This window comes from Sceloporus occidentalis, unplaced genomic scaffold (genome assembly GCF_023333645.1).
Source record: "Sceloporus occidentalis isolate IW3139 unplaced genomic scaffold, rSceOcc1.0.p SCAF_5, whole genome shotgun sequence".
NCBI lineage: Eukaryota > Metazoa > Chordata > Lepidosauria > Squamata > Phrynosomatidae > Sceloporus > Sceloporus occidentalis.
Genome location: NW_028316985.1, coordinates 106876704 through 106889242, shown reverse-complemented (window position 1 = coordinate 106889242; position 12539 = coordinate 106876704).

Here is a 12539-nt window from a genome sequence, read left to right as displayed (position 1 = left end):
ATATGCGTATGAACTGTGACTGTATCACAACCTGACACTTCAGCTGGAAATGAGGATGAATCAGTAGCCTCAGATATGGATGAGGCAGCAACATGATTGCTTGAATTACTATTTGTGCTGCTGTTTTTTTCTGCACAAAAGCTGTGTGAAAAGTTTTTTCCTCCAATCTCATTTTGCTGGGGACTCAAGGAGTTGGTGGCTTTCAAAGATGGCTGCCCGCATATTGCAGAGATCCTCTCAACATTTTCTACTTCAGCGGCAGGTAGGCAGTTTGGCTCAGACTGGTCAAACGGAGTATTTTCTGTCACACTTCCGAAACAGGTGAGCAGTGCTGAACAAGGAAATGGATGCATCATGAGTAATATTGGAAAGTTGTTGCTCCTTATCCCCTAGTTGGGATCAGCATGCTCTCTGTGGAATCATCACATAGTAAAGATGAAAAAGAAATCTTAAAGATGACAGCAGATAAACTTCTTTCGGTGATTCTACTGATAGTTGAAGTCCAGAATATTCCATTGTTTGGAAACTGTGGGCTGGAGATCCATTTTCCTCAGGTCCCTAATACAGAGAGACAGTGCATGCCCTGTGTCCCCTTTTGGACATAAGAGGCACAGGTGCAACAAAATGTTTCGAGATGTCACGCTCTTCACCAAAGATGTCGGCAATTTAACAAAAGCTCTCACAAAAGAACCATCTCCCTTGCAAGCTACAGTTACAGTCTGTGGCCAAACAGATGCTTCCTGGTGAGGTAGTGCTAAGTCAATAGTGCTGTGGCCTCAAGTTACTTGGCTGAAGCAGCAAAATAGATAATGTAGCCTGATCTGCCCAGCTATAATAGTCTCATTGTGTATATCGGTGACATCATAACAATAGCAAAAGTGGCTCTAGTTACACAACATGGGCATCTATTAGCAGGGGTCCCAAACTGATATTTGTCACTAACAAAGATCAAAAATATATTTTCCAAACTCCTGCAGGGCCATCTATTATTAAGGGAGAAATCAAGCAGGTTTAAAACTTTGGTCAAGAGGGGAAAGATGAGGTTAGTTATAGCAAAGGATTTTATCATTCCCAAGACTATGTACATGAAATACTGTAGCTTTTGCAATTATTTTTTGTCTGCTTCATAGATTGTGAATCACATGCTGCTAATTTCTCTTCATGATTCCATTCATACTCATTTCAGAATAAAATTGTTTGTCTATTGTTTCTCTTAGAGATGAGAGAAAGATATCCTTTCAATTCAGGATGGGCTTCCATAAGGTTGGTATGAATCCTGTGGCGATTCCAGTGGTTCTCTTTTTGCTTGACGTTAGGCAAAAATGGCGCCCGTCAGCACCGGTTGGGGATGGCTGTGCGCCGGGGGACGGAACGGGGCCTGTTGGAGGACATATTCATGTGCAATAAACTCCGTTTTTTGCAGGACGTGCATGCACACAAGCATCCTCCTACAGTTCCCAAAACGTTAAAAAATATGTGTGTGATAAAGTTCTGAATGCAAGGGAATTCCTGGAACTATAGTTCTGTGAAAAATTTAGGGCCTGAATAGACAGGCCAAAATAAAGCTGCTTTGGGCCACTTTGGACGTGTGCTATTTAAATGATGCATGCATCCTAAGAGGCTAGAAGCCACACCAAGGTCACGATCCAGTCCTAATGACTAGAGCAGCTTTGGTGCAGCTTCTGGTTTCTTTAGATGTGTGTGTCATTTAAACAGCATACCTCCAAAGTGGCCCAAAGCAGCTTTATTTTGGTCTGTCTGTTCGGGCCCTTAGGCTTCTCTCTCAGAGACCTCTGGTGCCATAATAATTCCCAGGATTCCCTAGCACTGAGCCAGGGACAGTTAAAGTGGTCTCAAGATGGATTATTTCTGCAGTGTGCTTTGGACCTACTTTAAAAATGTAATGGAGCTACTAATAACTTCACATGTCAAACCTGAGTCCCTCCAGATGTTTTAGATGGCAACTCCCAAACCCCATGCCATTGGCCAGGTTGGGTGGAACTGTTGAGAATGTAAAGAAACAAAGGCTCCTTGCCCCTTCTTTAAAGAAATAGTTCAGATAAAACACACATAAGCATCAGGTGTATCTTTAGGTGTCTCCTTTGCTCTCTTTTTATAAGCCAGTTTGTCTGAGATGGCGTGGAGTGAATGAAGGACATTATGGTACACATGTGGTTGCCACCTAAAGCAACAGCCCTCTGCATTCTTCCTGTCTCTCTCCCATATTATTTAGGAAAACAGAATATGTGGCACAGCTACATTGTTTTTCTACCCCTGCTCCCTTTATCTGCTGCATGAATGGACAGGAAATTCTTTCATACTTCTCTGTGGTTATTTGACATGCAACATCATGGACTTAATAAGAAATATTAAAAGCCTATAAAATGCAACCAAGCCATAATGAGACAATAGTAAGGTATTCTTACTGCTTACTGTCACAACAATGAATGGGCATATGAAGTGAACATGACAACCTTTTACTCACCAATGTATCATTGTCTTTCTATATAGAAAAAGAAGTTGTTGCTGCTGGCCCCATTAGAATCTAGATGTCACTAACAGTGACTTCAACAAGTTCTTTTGAAGGAAATTGTTCAGGCAATAGGTTTTAAATAGTCTAACACTTACTGTTATATTACATACAATATATGTCCTTGCATTATTATTATTCATTATAAAATTATCATCCAGGAAACAATTTTAAATATTTTCTGCTTGTTGACAAGCATAGATTAGCAATTCCTTGAACCCGGTGCCCAAATGAATGTGAGGGCTAGCATGTAATAGAAATATATTTTACATATTTTAGCAATACTGTTTTCACCATTCCCTCTCCTTCTCTCTGTGTGAACATGATATACTACATTGCTATTAAAGAAAACACTTCTTGGGGAAGTGTAAATGTAGTCCCTACTCTGTTGACATGCTCTTGGCTACTCATAGCAGATACAAATATAAATATTGCAGACATTGCATTCAAAGTCTATTTACAGATGTGCTATTGGCAGATCATTTTTCATACCATTTGATTGCCTTTCAAAGTTACTATATTTGTTTTGGGGGGAAGGAAACAAAGAATGTAAATAATAAGATAAGACAAAGACACACATATAAACAGGACCCAACAGTGTTATAGCACTGTCACTGAGACTAGAATCTGACTCGAGGTGGGAATAAGAGCTCATATGACAAGATGAAGTTTCAAAAGACCTCATACGTGCAGGTCATCCTAAAGGTGTAATATTCTGGTTTTCCGCCCCTCCCCTTGAAGTATTTTAGAATTGTAGAGAGGCAACAAAATGATACTCAAAGGTTTTCTTGAGTGTAAGCTGCACTGAATTCCTTTGAACTTACTTTTGAGTAAAAATGCAAATGATTGTGCTGCTTAGTGCAAATTTATTAATTTCAGGAATGATTGCTTTTACACAGATCACAAGCCAAAAGGAAGCAATTAGTTTCCAGAAGCTTTCTCTCAAAGCCACTTTCCTCCAGGTAGAGAATGTAGCTATGGGCATCTTGTGGCCCCCCAGATGTTCTTGGATGTCAACTTATATCTACCTTGGCCAGTATTGCAAATGAATGAAAGATCAGGATCAGTAGGATTGCCAGCTGAGAGTTTCTGGCTCAAACCCTGAGACCTAGAGGCAGCCCCTGATTATGTCATTAAGTGTTATCCATTAAATAACAGTTGCTAAGAGCTTGTCATTCAAACACACACACACATACACACACAAAGAAATTGAGAAAGAAAACACATTTTTCCTCTTTGGAAATCAAGACAGAAATATTAGCTAAAAGGGCTGTTCCAAGATCAAGGTGAAATGAGGGGATTATTTCTTCTCACTTACACTGGGAGATGGGATAAAGTGAGATGAAGGGATTATTTATTCTCATTTACTTTGAGACATGGGATAAGGATAATTTAATCTATCTTGCTTTTAGTTACTTGCGTCTAGCCAGAAGATATTCGGGGTGTGTTCTGGATTTAAAGTGAATTTGGATAAAACCAAACTAAAAGAATGTCATCAAAAGAAGAACATGAATTGATTGCTCTCTCCAACTTTAAAGTAGAAAAAGGGGGATTAAAAATCTGGGATTTACAATTACAAAGAACAAAAAATTGTTATTTCAAAATAACTATGAAAAGGCTTGGGTAGAAATTACAAGATATTTATTATTATTATTATTATTATTATTATTATTATTATTATTATTATCCTTTATTTATAAAGCACTGTAAATTTACACAGCACTGTACATACAGACTTTTTAATTAGACGGTTCCCTGCCCTTAGGCTTACAATCTAAAAAGACACCACACAAAAGGAGAAGGGAGTCGTGGTGGGGAAGGGGATGAGGTCAGATAAATGACACACAAAAAATGTATCCTTGATGGTGAGAATTACAGTAATAAAGGCATAGTTCATAGATGGAGGTAGGGATGTGCAATGGCAGAAAGAAATCTCCATATTTATTTGGCAGATAAGGAAATCCAGAATAAAATACAAAACATTGTGTGATGCTCAAGAGAGGGATGGACTGTGGCTTCCTAACATCAGATAGTACTATGAGTTCTGCTCTTTTATGTGGTTGAAGAAATGGAACAAATTGTAAAGAGATGAGAGACTTTTGGAACTTGAAGGTCATGCTTTAAGATTTGGATGACATGTTTCTCACTGGTATAATAAAATTAAGGCACATGCTGCATTTAAAAATCACTATATTAGAAATGCTCTTCTGTAAGTTTGGCTTAAGTATAATCAGAAACTTTTCCCCAAGATAAGATTAGTTATCACAAGAAGCTTTTCTTAGGAAAGAATGGATTGAAGTCTAAGATGGTTATTTTATGATGATATTTTGTATCTGGAACAAGATAGTTGGGAGTTTAAGTCAAGGGAGATGCTATTCAGAGTAGGCATAGATCTTGGTTGGTTTCTTTATAGGCAACTCATGAAAGTCTATGGAACGCCCTTAAAAACAGGGAAGTGCCAACACATCTGATAATCTTGATGTGGAATCTATACTCAGGACAAAAGGCAACTATCAGAACAGAACATGGAGAAACGGAATTATTCCCAATTGGCAAAGGGGTCAGACAAAGCTGGATCTTATCACCCTATCTATTCAACTTATATGCAGAACATATTGTAAGAAAAGCAGGCTTGGACACAGAGGAAGGAGGAGTGAAAAAAATAAGGAAAGAATATCAACAATATAAGATACATTGATGACAGCATAATACTAGCAGAAAACCTCTTTGATCAGGAACAACTATGAAGAAAGATCAAGGAAGAAAGTGCAAAGACAGACCTACTGTTGAACATAAAGAAAACACAGACCACAGAGAATCTACACAAATTCAACCTGGACAATGAAGAAAGAGAAATGGTAAAAGTGTTCTCAAACATTGATAGGAATGGGGATTGCAGCCAGGAAATCAGAAGAAGATTAGGACTGTCAAGAATGGCTATGAAAGAACTTGAAAAGATCCTAAAATGCAAAGATATACAACTCAGCACAAAAGTTAAAATCATACAAGCCATTGTATTCCCTATCACCATGTATGGATGTAAGAACTGGACAGTGAAGAAAGCAGATAGGAGGAAAATCAATTCATTTGAGATGTTGTGCTGGAGAAGAGCTCTGAGGATGCCATGGACAACCAAGAAGACAAACAAATGGGTCCTAAAGCAGATCAAGCCAGAAATCTCCCTGGAATCCAAGATGACAAAACTGAGACTTTTGTATTTCTGACACATCATGAGAAGGCACAAATCACTGGGGGAAAAAAACAATAATGTTAGGAACGGTGGAGGGAAGTAGAAAGGAAGAAAGACCGCACGCTAGATGGATGGATTCTATTAAGGAGGTCACGGGCATGACTTTGTAGGATCTAAGGAGAACAGTGGAGGACAGGGGGACGTGGAGTTGTCTCACTTCATTCTCAAATGTGGTTAACAACAACAAAAAGCTCCCCAATCAGCCTCCGGAGAGCACAAAAAGGAGCCACAGAAAGCCGCTCCTTATTGCATCCTCCAAGGGGCACCATAGCCACCACGGCACTGCTTTATGAAGCTCCTTTGGTGCTGCATCATGTGGACACAGCACCAGAGGGGCATCATCATGGTGCGTGCCATGTGGACACACCAAAATGGCACCCTGCGGCAGGGCTAGGGCACGCAGTGGTGCGCCCTAACTCAGTCCACAGGCCGGCAAAAGTGCCAGTCTGTTGAACCTCTTAGTCATTTAATTAGTGTTTAAGCTAGTAATGTTTGCAATTATGCTTTGGCTGAGAAGTTTGGTATAATGTTTAGTATGTTTAATTTTAGGTTAGTTTGAGTTTGAAATTATATGCGCACACACATGTATATTATTATTACATTATTTCCCCTTTTTTCCTTCCTTCCTTCCTTCCTTCCTTCCTTCCTTCCTTCCTTCCTTTGTTGCTTATGTCCTGCACACCAATACAAATAGAATGTTTGTATTAAAATTAATAAAAATTATGTATGAAAACAAAACAAAAACCTATTTGGTAAGAGAATAGCTTCAAGACTATCTTCCATTCATTCAGCACATGGGTGGGCAAAGTGGTCTACATGTAGACCTGAAACCACCCCCCTCACCAGTCCCTTAAAGTATCCCAATCACCCCACCCAAAATTAAAATACAAAAATTTGGCATGATTTCCAGGCACTTTTTGCCTCCAAACAATGCAGAAAGTCCTCACAAACATACACAAACATGCACATTTACCCACACAAGCACCCAGCACCCTGTACTGCCCTCTAATACTTTTGTTTTCTTCTAGAGTCCTTCTCAAAATGGCATCAGGAAATGATGTGATGAGAGGGACTGGAGATGGGAAATGGATTCAGTTGCACTTGCGGGGGGGGGGCAGCTCTTGGAAAGGTATGGGGGAAATTGGCCTCTAGTGCCCATCAAAATGCAAAGGATTGTCAAAAAGATAGACGTACACATAGAGAAACACACACATATATACATATGCACATGAAATATAGTATTTGCCATTGGCTATATGTGGACTCTGTGAACCTGTGCAATGTTTATACCAAAATAACACAGGGGCTGAAGGTGGGCACAGTGCTCCTGACTGGACTGCAGTGCATGTTGACATTAACCACAAATGTATAGTCGCCCCTTCTGTTATGAGCTGAACTGTCAATCTCAACTCATTCTTTTCTCTTCTCTGTCCCATCAGCAGAAGCAGAGCAAGAGAGGTCAACCACACTTCCAGTCCCACTTGCACCAGATGGCTAATTAGAATCATCAAAGGAAGAAACCCACTCCATAGCCTTCTGCACCTGGAGTGAGCCCTCTTGTATTAATTTCAGATGAAACACAGATCTGTCCTGCTTGTTGATTCAGCCTTTTCTTTGCTTCTGCTTTTCATTAAACCATTCAGATGTTATCATTTCACAGTCATTTCCCCCCTTCAGTTCCTGCTTCTTTGGGCAGAAACAGCAGGACATTGGGTCTGCATGTGCAGTCATGTTGCCTGTTCACGGCAATACTACCAATATGGTCAGTCCCTGACTTCTTATTTCATTCTATCTGGTACCATATATATATATAAAATAATGGCTCTAATCCTAGATATGTAATTGGGAGTGAGAATAATTCAGAATAATGAAACTTACTTCTGAGTGTGTGTGTGTATACACAAACGCACACATGTGCATGGCATACATACACATAGGATCCACAGCCTGGCTATAAGAAGCTGCTAGTAATGTGGTTACCTGTAATTATTGACTTTTCTTAGTGGTATAATGGAGTTACATCTCAAATGTGGGCCTGGAGTGGTAACCAACCTACTTCATATTGCAAAGTACAGTAGCATCCAAAATCCACAAGACAGTGATACCTTTGTTGGGCCAACCAAAGTATGTATTATACTTGCCACATAAAGGTATCACTGTCTTGTGGATTTTGGATGTTACTGTATTTTTCTATATGGCCAACACAGCTATCCCTGGATATGTTTACTTCATATGGGTTATCAAGTAATGGTCTCTAGTGACTTTTCACAGGTACATTTAAAGAGCATTTTAGAGGCCTTTTGATATGAATTTTGTATGTTTTATGCCATTCTCTTTCTTGGCTTGAGTTCCCTCTCCCACATAACTAAAAGTAATAATAAAGCAATAAATGGGTAATGGGTAACAAAAGGAGCTATTTTTAAATAGTATAATGAGTGACAAAAACAGTCTACCTCCCTGACACCATAATGAGTAACACAAAAAAATTACTTTAAGATGTCATAGGTTTCTGCTGTATATGGGTGTATCCACACTGCCAGACTGAAACAGTTTGACATCACTTTAACTGCTATGAATTTTTAGACACCTTTTGACATGAATTTTGCATGTTTTATGTCATTCTCTTGTTGAGCCTAAGTTCCCTCCCCCATAGAACTAAAGGTAATGATAAAGCAATGAACAAGGGAATGAGTAATGAAAAGAATTACTTTTTAAATAGTATAATGAGTTATAAAAACAGTCTACTTCCTCGACACCATAACAAGTAATACAATCAAATTAATTTAACATCAGACAGGCTGAATATGGGTATCCATACTGCTGAATTAAATCAATTTGACATCACTTTAACTGCTATGGATCTGTCCTACAGAATCCCAGGTTTGTAGTTTGGCGAGACACTAAATGAGGCTGAATACCTCACTAAACTTCAAATCCCAGTATCCTGTAGGATAGAATCATGTCAGTTGAAGTAGCATCGAACTGCTTTAATTCTGCAGTGTGAATACACCCTTAGCCCCATGATGTACAGTAATTAGTGCCCATATGGGAGTCCATGTATGCTGTTGTTCTAAAATTAAAATAGGGCACAAAGGTACTATTCATGTCTATCAGGCTTAGGCATTGCCCCAGCTATTGAACAATGCAGGAATAGCATAAACCTAGTTATTTTTAGATTGCCACAATATTTCAACAACTGTACAACTGAGACATGGTGTATGGAAGTGATTAAGAACTGAATGTGCATTATCCCTTCTTCCCAGGCCAACTCAACCACAAGTTCACAGCCTTTTAGCAAACCACTCTTTCCTATCTTCAGTCCCCAAGTGCAATATGGTGAATTAGTCCTATGGATCTGCTGCAAATCTTGCTGACATATAGTCTGTGAAACTGTTGCGCCTTCATAAAAAGCAACCTATAGTTACCAATATAATCTATTTATCTGTCTCTTTCCCTCTCTAAGGACTTATGCACACAGCACAATTATAGCACTTTGATATGGGTTTAACTGCATCCTATGTAGATAGTGTGGTGTTGTGGTCTGAACATAAGACTAGGACTCTGGATTTGATTCCCTGCTTGGCCATGGAAACCTACTGGGTGACTTTGAGCAAGTCATGATCTCTCAGCCCCAGAAAACCCCATGATAGGGTCACCATAAATTGGAAACGACAATGGAATAGGATTGTTAGGGACTTAATATGATGATTAGGGACTTAAAATTCTCTAGTGCTCTCACTTGAATTGCAGCATTAAACCAGGGATCTCTAAGTATCTCATCAAGCTACAAAACCCTACGTAGGTAGGATGAGGTCATGGCAGGTAAAATAAAATCAAATAGTTATAGTTGTGCAGTATGACACACTTTAAGACAGATCTCAATATTCTGAGTCATTCTCTAGAGCACAGATGCATATTCCTTTCTGGCCTGAGGGTGGAATCTGGTTTTGGTGAGCTGTGCAGAGGCTGCAGGTGTGCCCTCGCACATAGACTGCCCCACACTGAGCTGGATTTTGGGGTGGCTTTTCCTGTGCACAATCATAGGGGTGAGGTAGCTCCTTGGGGTCACTGAGTGGGAGGCTTCTTCATATTAATCCAGTGTGAATTACTGCTTCAGTATCACTGAACAGTGTCAGGAGGCTACTCCTAGAAATCCTAACCAGCAGCACTGTTTTCACAGTGCTGTTAGTGACATAGGAACAATAGTGTTGAACAGCAGGGGAGATATTCATTGGTGTGTTTGTGTGTGAGGAAGCACATGGTGACCATGTCCAGAGACTGCTTATGCATCCTGGTTGCAGAGTGACTGAAAAGCAGAATCGAGAATTGGTTCTCCACAGGCGGGATTCACTCACTGCAGACAGCATGATTTGCCCTTGCTCCAGTGCCAGATGTTGGTTTCCATACTGATCGGGCAGTGAATTTGTTCCACACTCTAGTCTGAATTTTTAGAGATAATCCAAGGTGCTGAAACTATTTTGGAGAACCTGTTTTGCAGATAACTCCTTTTCAAATTCAGACTAAATCCTGAAGTTCATTTACCAGCCCTGTGGAAGTCACAGCTCCCACCACCTCATCCCAATGGTGGTCTCCTTAATAATGCTCTCTTACTTTTGAACTCAAAGTGGAATGGTTGCCATTCATTCATAGGAGGAAAATAAAAAGTTTCAGTTAGAGATAGCAAAACCTCCTTTTCAGCCCTGCTCTATGGCCTGCTATAATGTTATTTCCATGTGCAGCACGTTATGCAGTGAATAGGCTCTCCTTTCACATCCACACAAACACACATCATAATCATTAGAAAGATGACATTTTGCTAGTTTTTCACAAAAGCTCATGAATTCAACACAAGAGACAGACACTTCATAATTTCTTCTGGAAGTCAGTAACACAATGAATAGCTAATCACTTGCAATTTAGCATCCAATTCCACGCAGCTTCCAGTGCTGACTTCACTCTGATTTGATTGAGTTGCGTTATTAAGATTTTATTACCTACTCAAAACCAACCAGTCTGCAGGTGTGCATAACTTTCCTCCTCTGGCTGCGCTGAGTGTCCAAGCACAAACTGAGATTCCTGTATCAATGCCCCCAAATGATTCTAACAGCTGTCTTATTTGCACTGGGTTTCCTGATCTTGAGCAAATGATTTTTAAATCTTGTTTTTTATTTCCCCACTTTTTTTAAGAACAGCTTAATCAGTCTCCTGAGCTATGGCAGACGAATAGGCATTGTTTCATTTATTCTTTCTCAAATACTGGATACTTCCAGGCATGGCCCCTTGCAAGGTATTTTTTCTTATGGGTACTGGCCTTCCAGAATCTTTAATGCTGTGTTTATTTAAATATTATTAAGTTAAACAAGAAACAAAGATTCACCCACACAGTGCTAGGATTTAAAGGACTGTCAATTTCCCTTAAAGCAAACTAAAAATGGCATGAGCAGGGATGACATTTCCCCTTTGCTCCCTTGCCCTGGAGTACTTCTTGCCAGCTATTGTATAAATTTTGGACTTGCTACTCCTTTGTTTAATAGGCACTAAATGCTCGCAGATTTTTATTTTTGTATTTTGTATCAACAAAAACTCAAAACCTTTTAAGGCTCAGTATCTGCTTCTATAGGTCCAGTGTGGTTTAGTATTTAGTGATCCAGTGTGGTGCAGTGGTTACAGCGTTGATTTTGTGGGACCATGTGGGAATTCATGTCTCTGCTCAGCCATGAGGCTCACCAGGAAAGCTTGGAAGTGATGTGTTATGTTTTATCTGGTTTATAATTTCATTTCATTTCTTTTAAAATGTAACATGGCTGATACACCATTACTCTGGGGGATATAGTCAGTAGCGGGTGATTGTGTTGTTGTTTTCAAAATACGCTTGAAGGAAAAATTTGTATTTTTCTGTGATTTAAAAAGTGATTTTTTCAAAAAATAAGGAAACATGTTACTTGCAAAGAACTGTAATGTGTAACCTTTTGCTTTATGTAACAAGTGATGGCAGCATGTTAATCTTTTTAAAAATAACAATTTGAGATCTGAATTAAACACTTTTCTAAACTTCACAAGGTGATATAAGACCAGAAATTAAGTAAAGTGATGAAACCCTTGGAAGGAATAGTAGGGAACTGCATGATGTGGCTGCTGTCACAGAAAAGGTCCTACCAACTGCATTTTAGCTGATCCAGGGGTGAAGAGCTGTCCAGCTCTTTGCAGGGGAGGTAAAAGAGATTTTAAAACAAAACAAAACAAAACAAAAAGTAGGCTCCAATGCTCCTCCCAAGGAATCTCCCTCTGTAAAATGTTGCACTCTTAGAAGTCCTGAGCATTAGCAATAGCAATGAAGTTTCTGGGAATTTATTCTACAACCTAGTATTATTTTCTGGGAAGGCACTGATACCCAGAAGTGCTCCTCTCCATTGAAATCCTTAGTTACACAGAGCCCATACACATCACTCTCTAGGGCCCATAAATTCACTTTGTATTTAATGTATAATGGCCCAGGATCCTAGCATAGTACAGGAGGCTGAACCAAGCCTTGTCCCCTTGACACAGTCTCTCTGTATGACTGAAATGCTGCTAACAGTAGCTAGTGTTTAAAGGCTTCCTTCTTTATCACCAGTTACACACTAGGTAGACAATGGACTTTCTCTTCTTGTCACATGAGACAGCGAGTCATAAAGCACCTCTGGACCCTTGCCAACCACCATTATGGCACAGCAGTCTGGAAGGCATGAAGAAAATGAAATTAGCTCCTGATGACTGCAG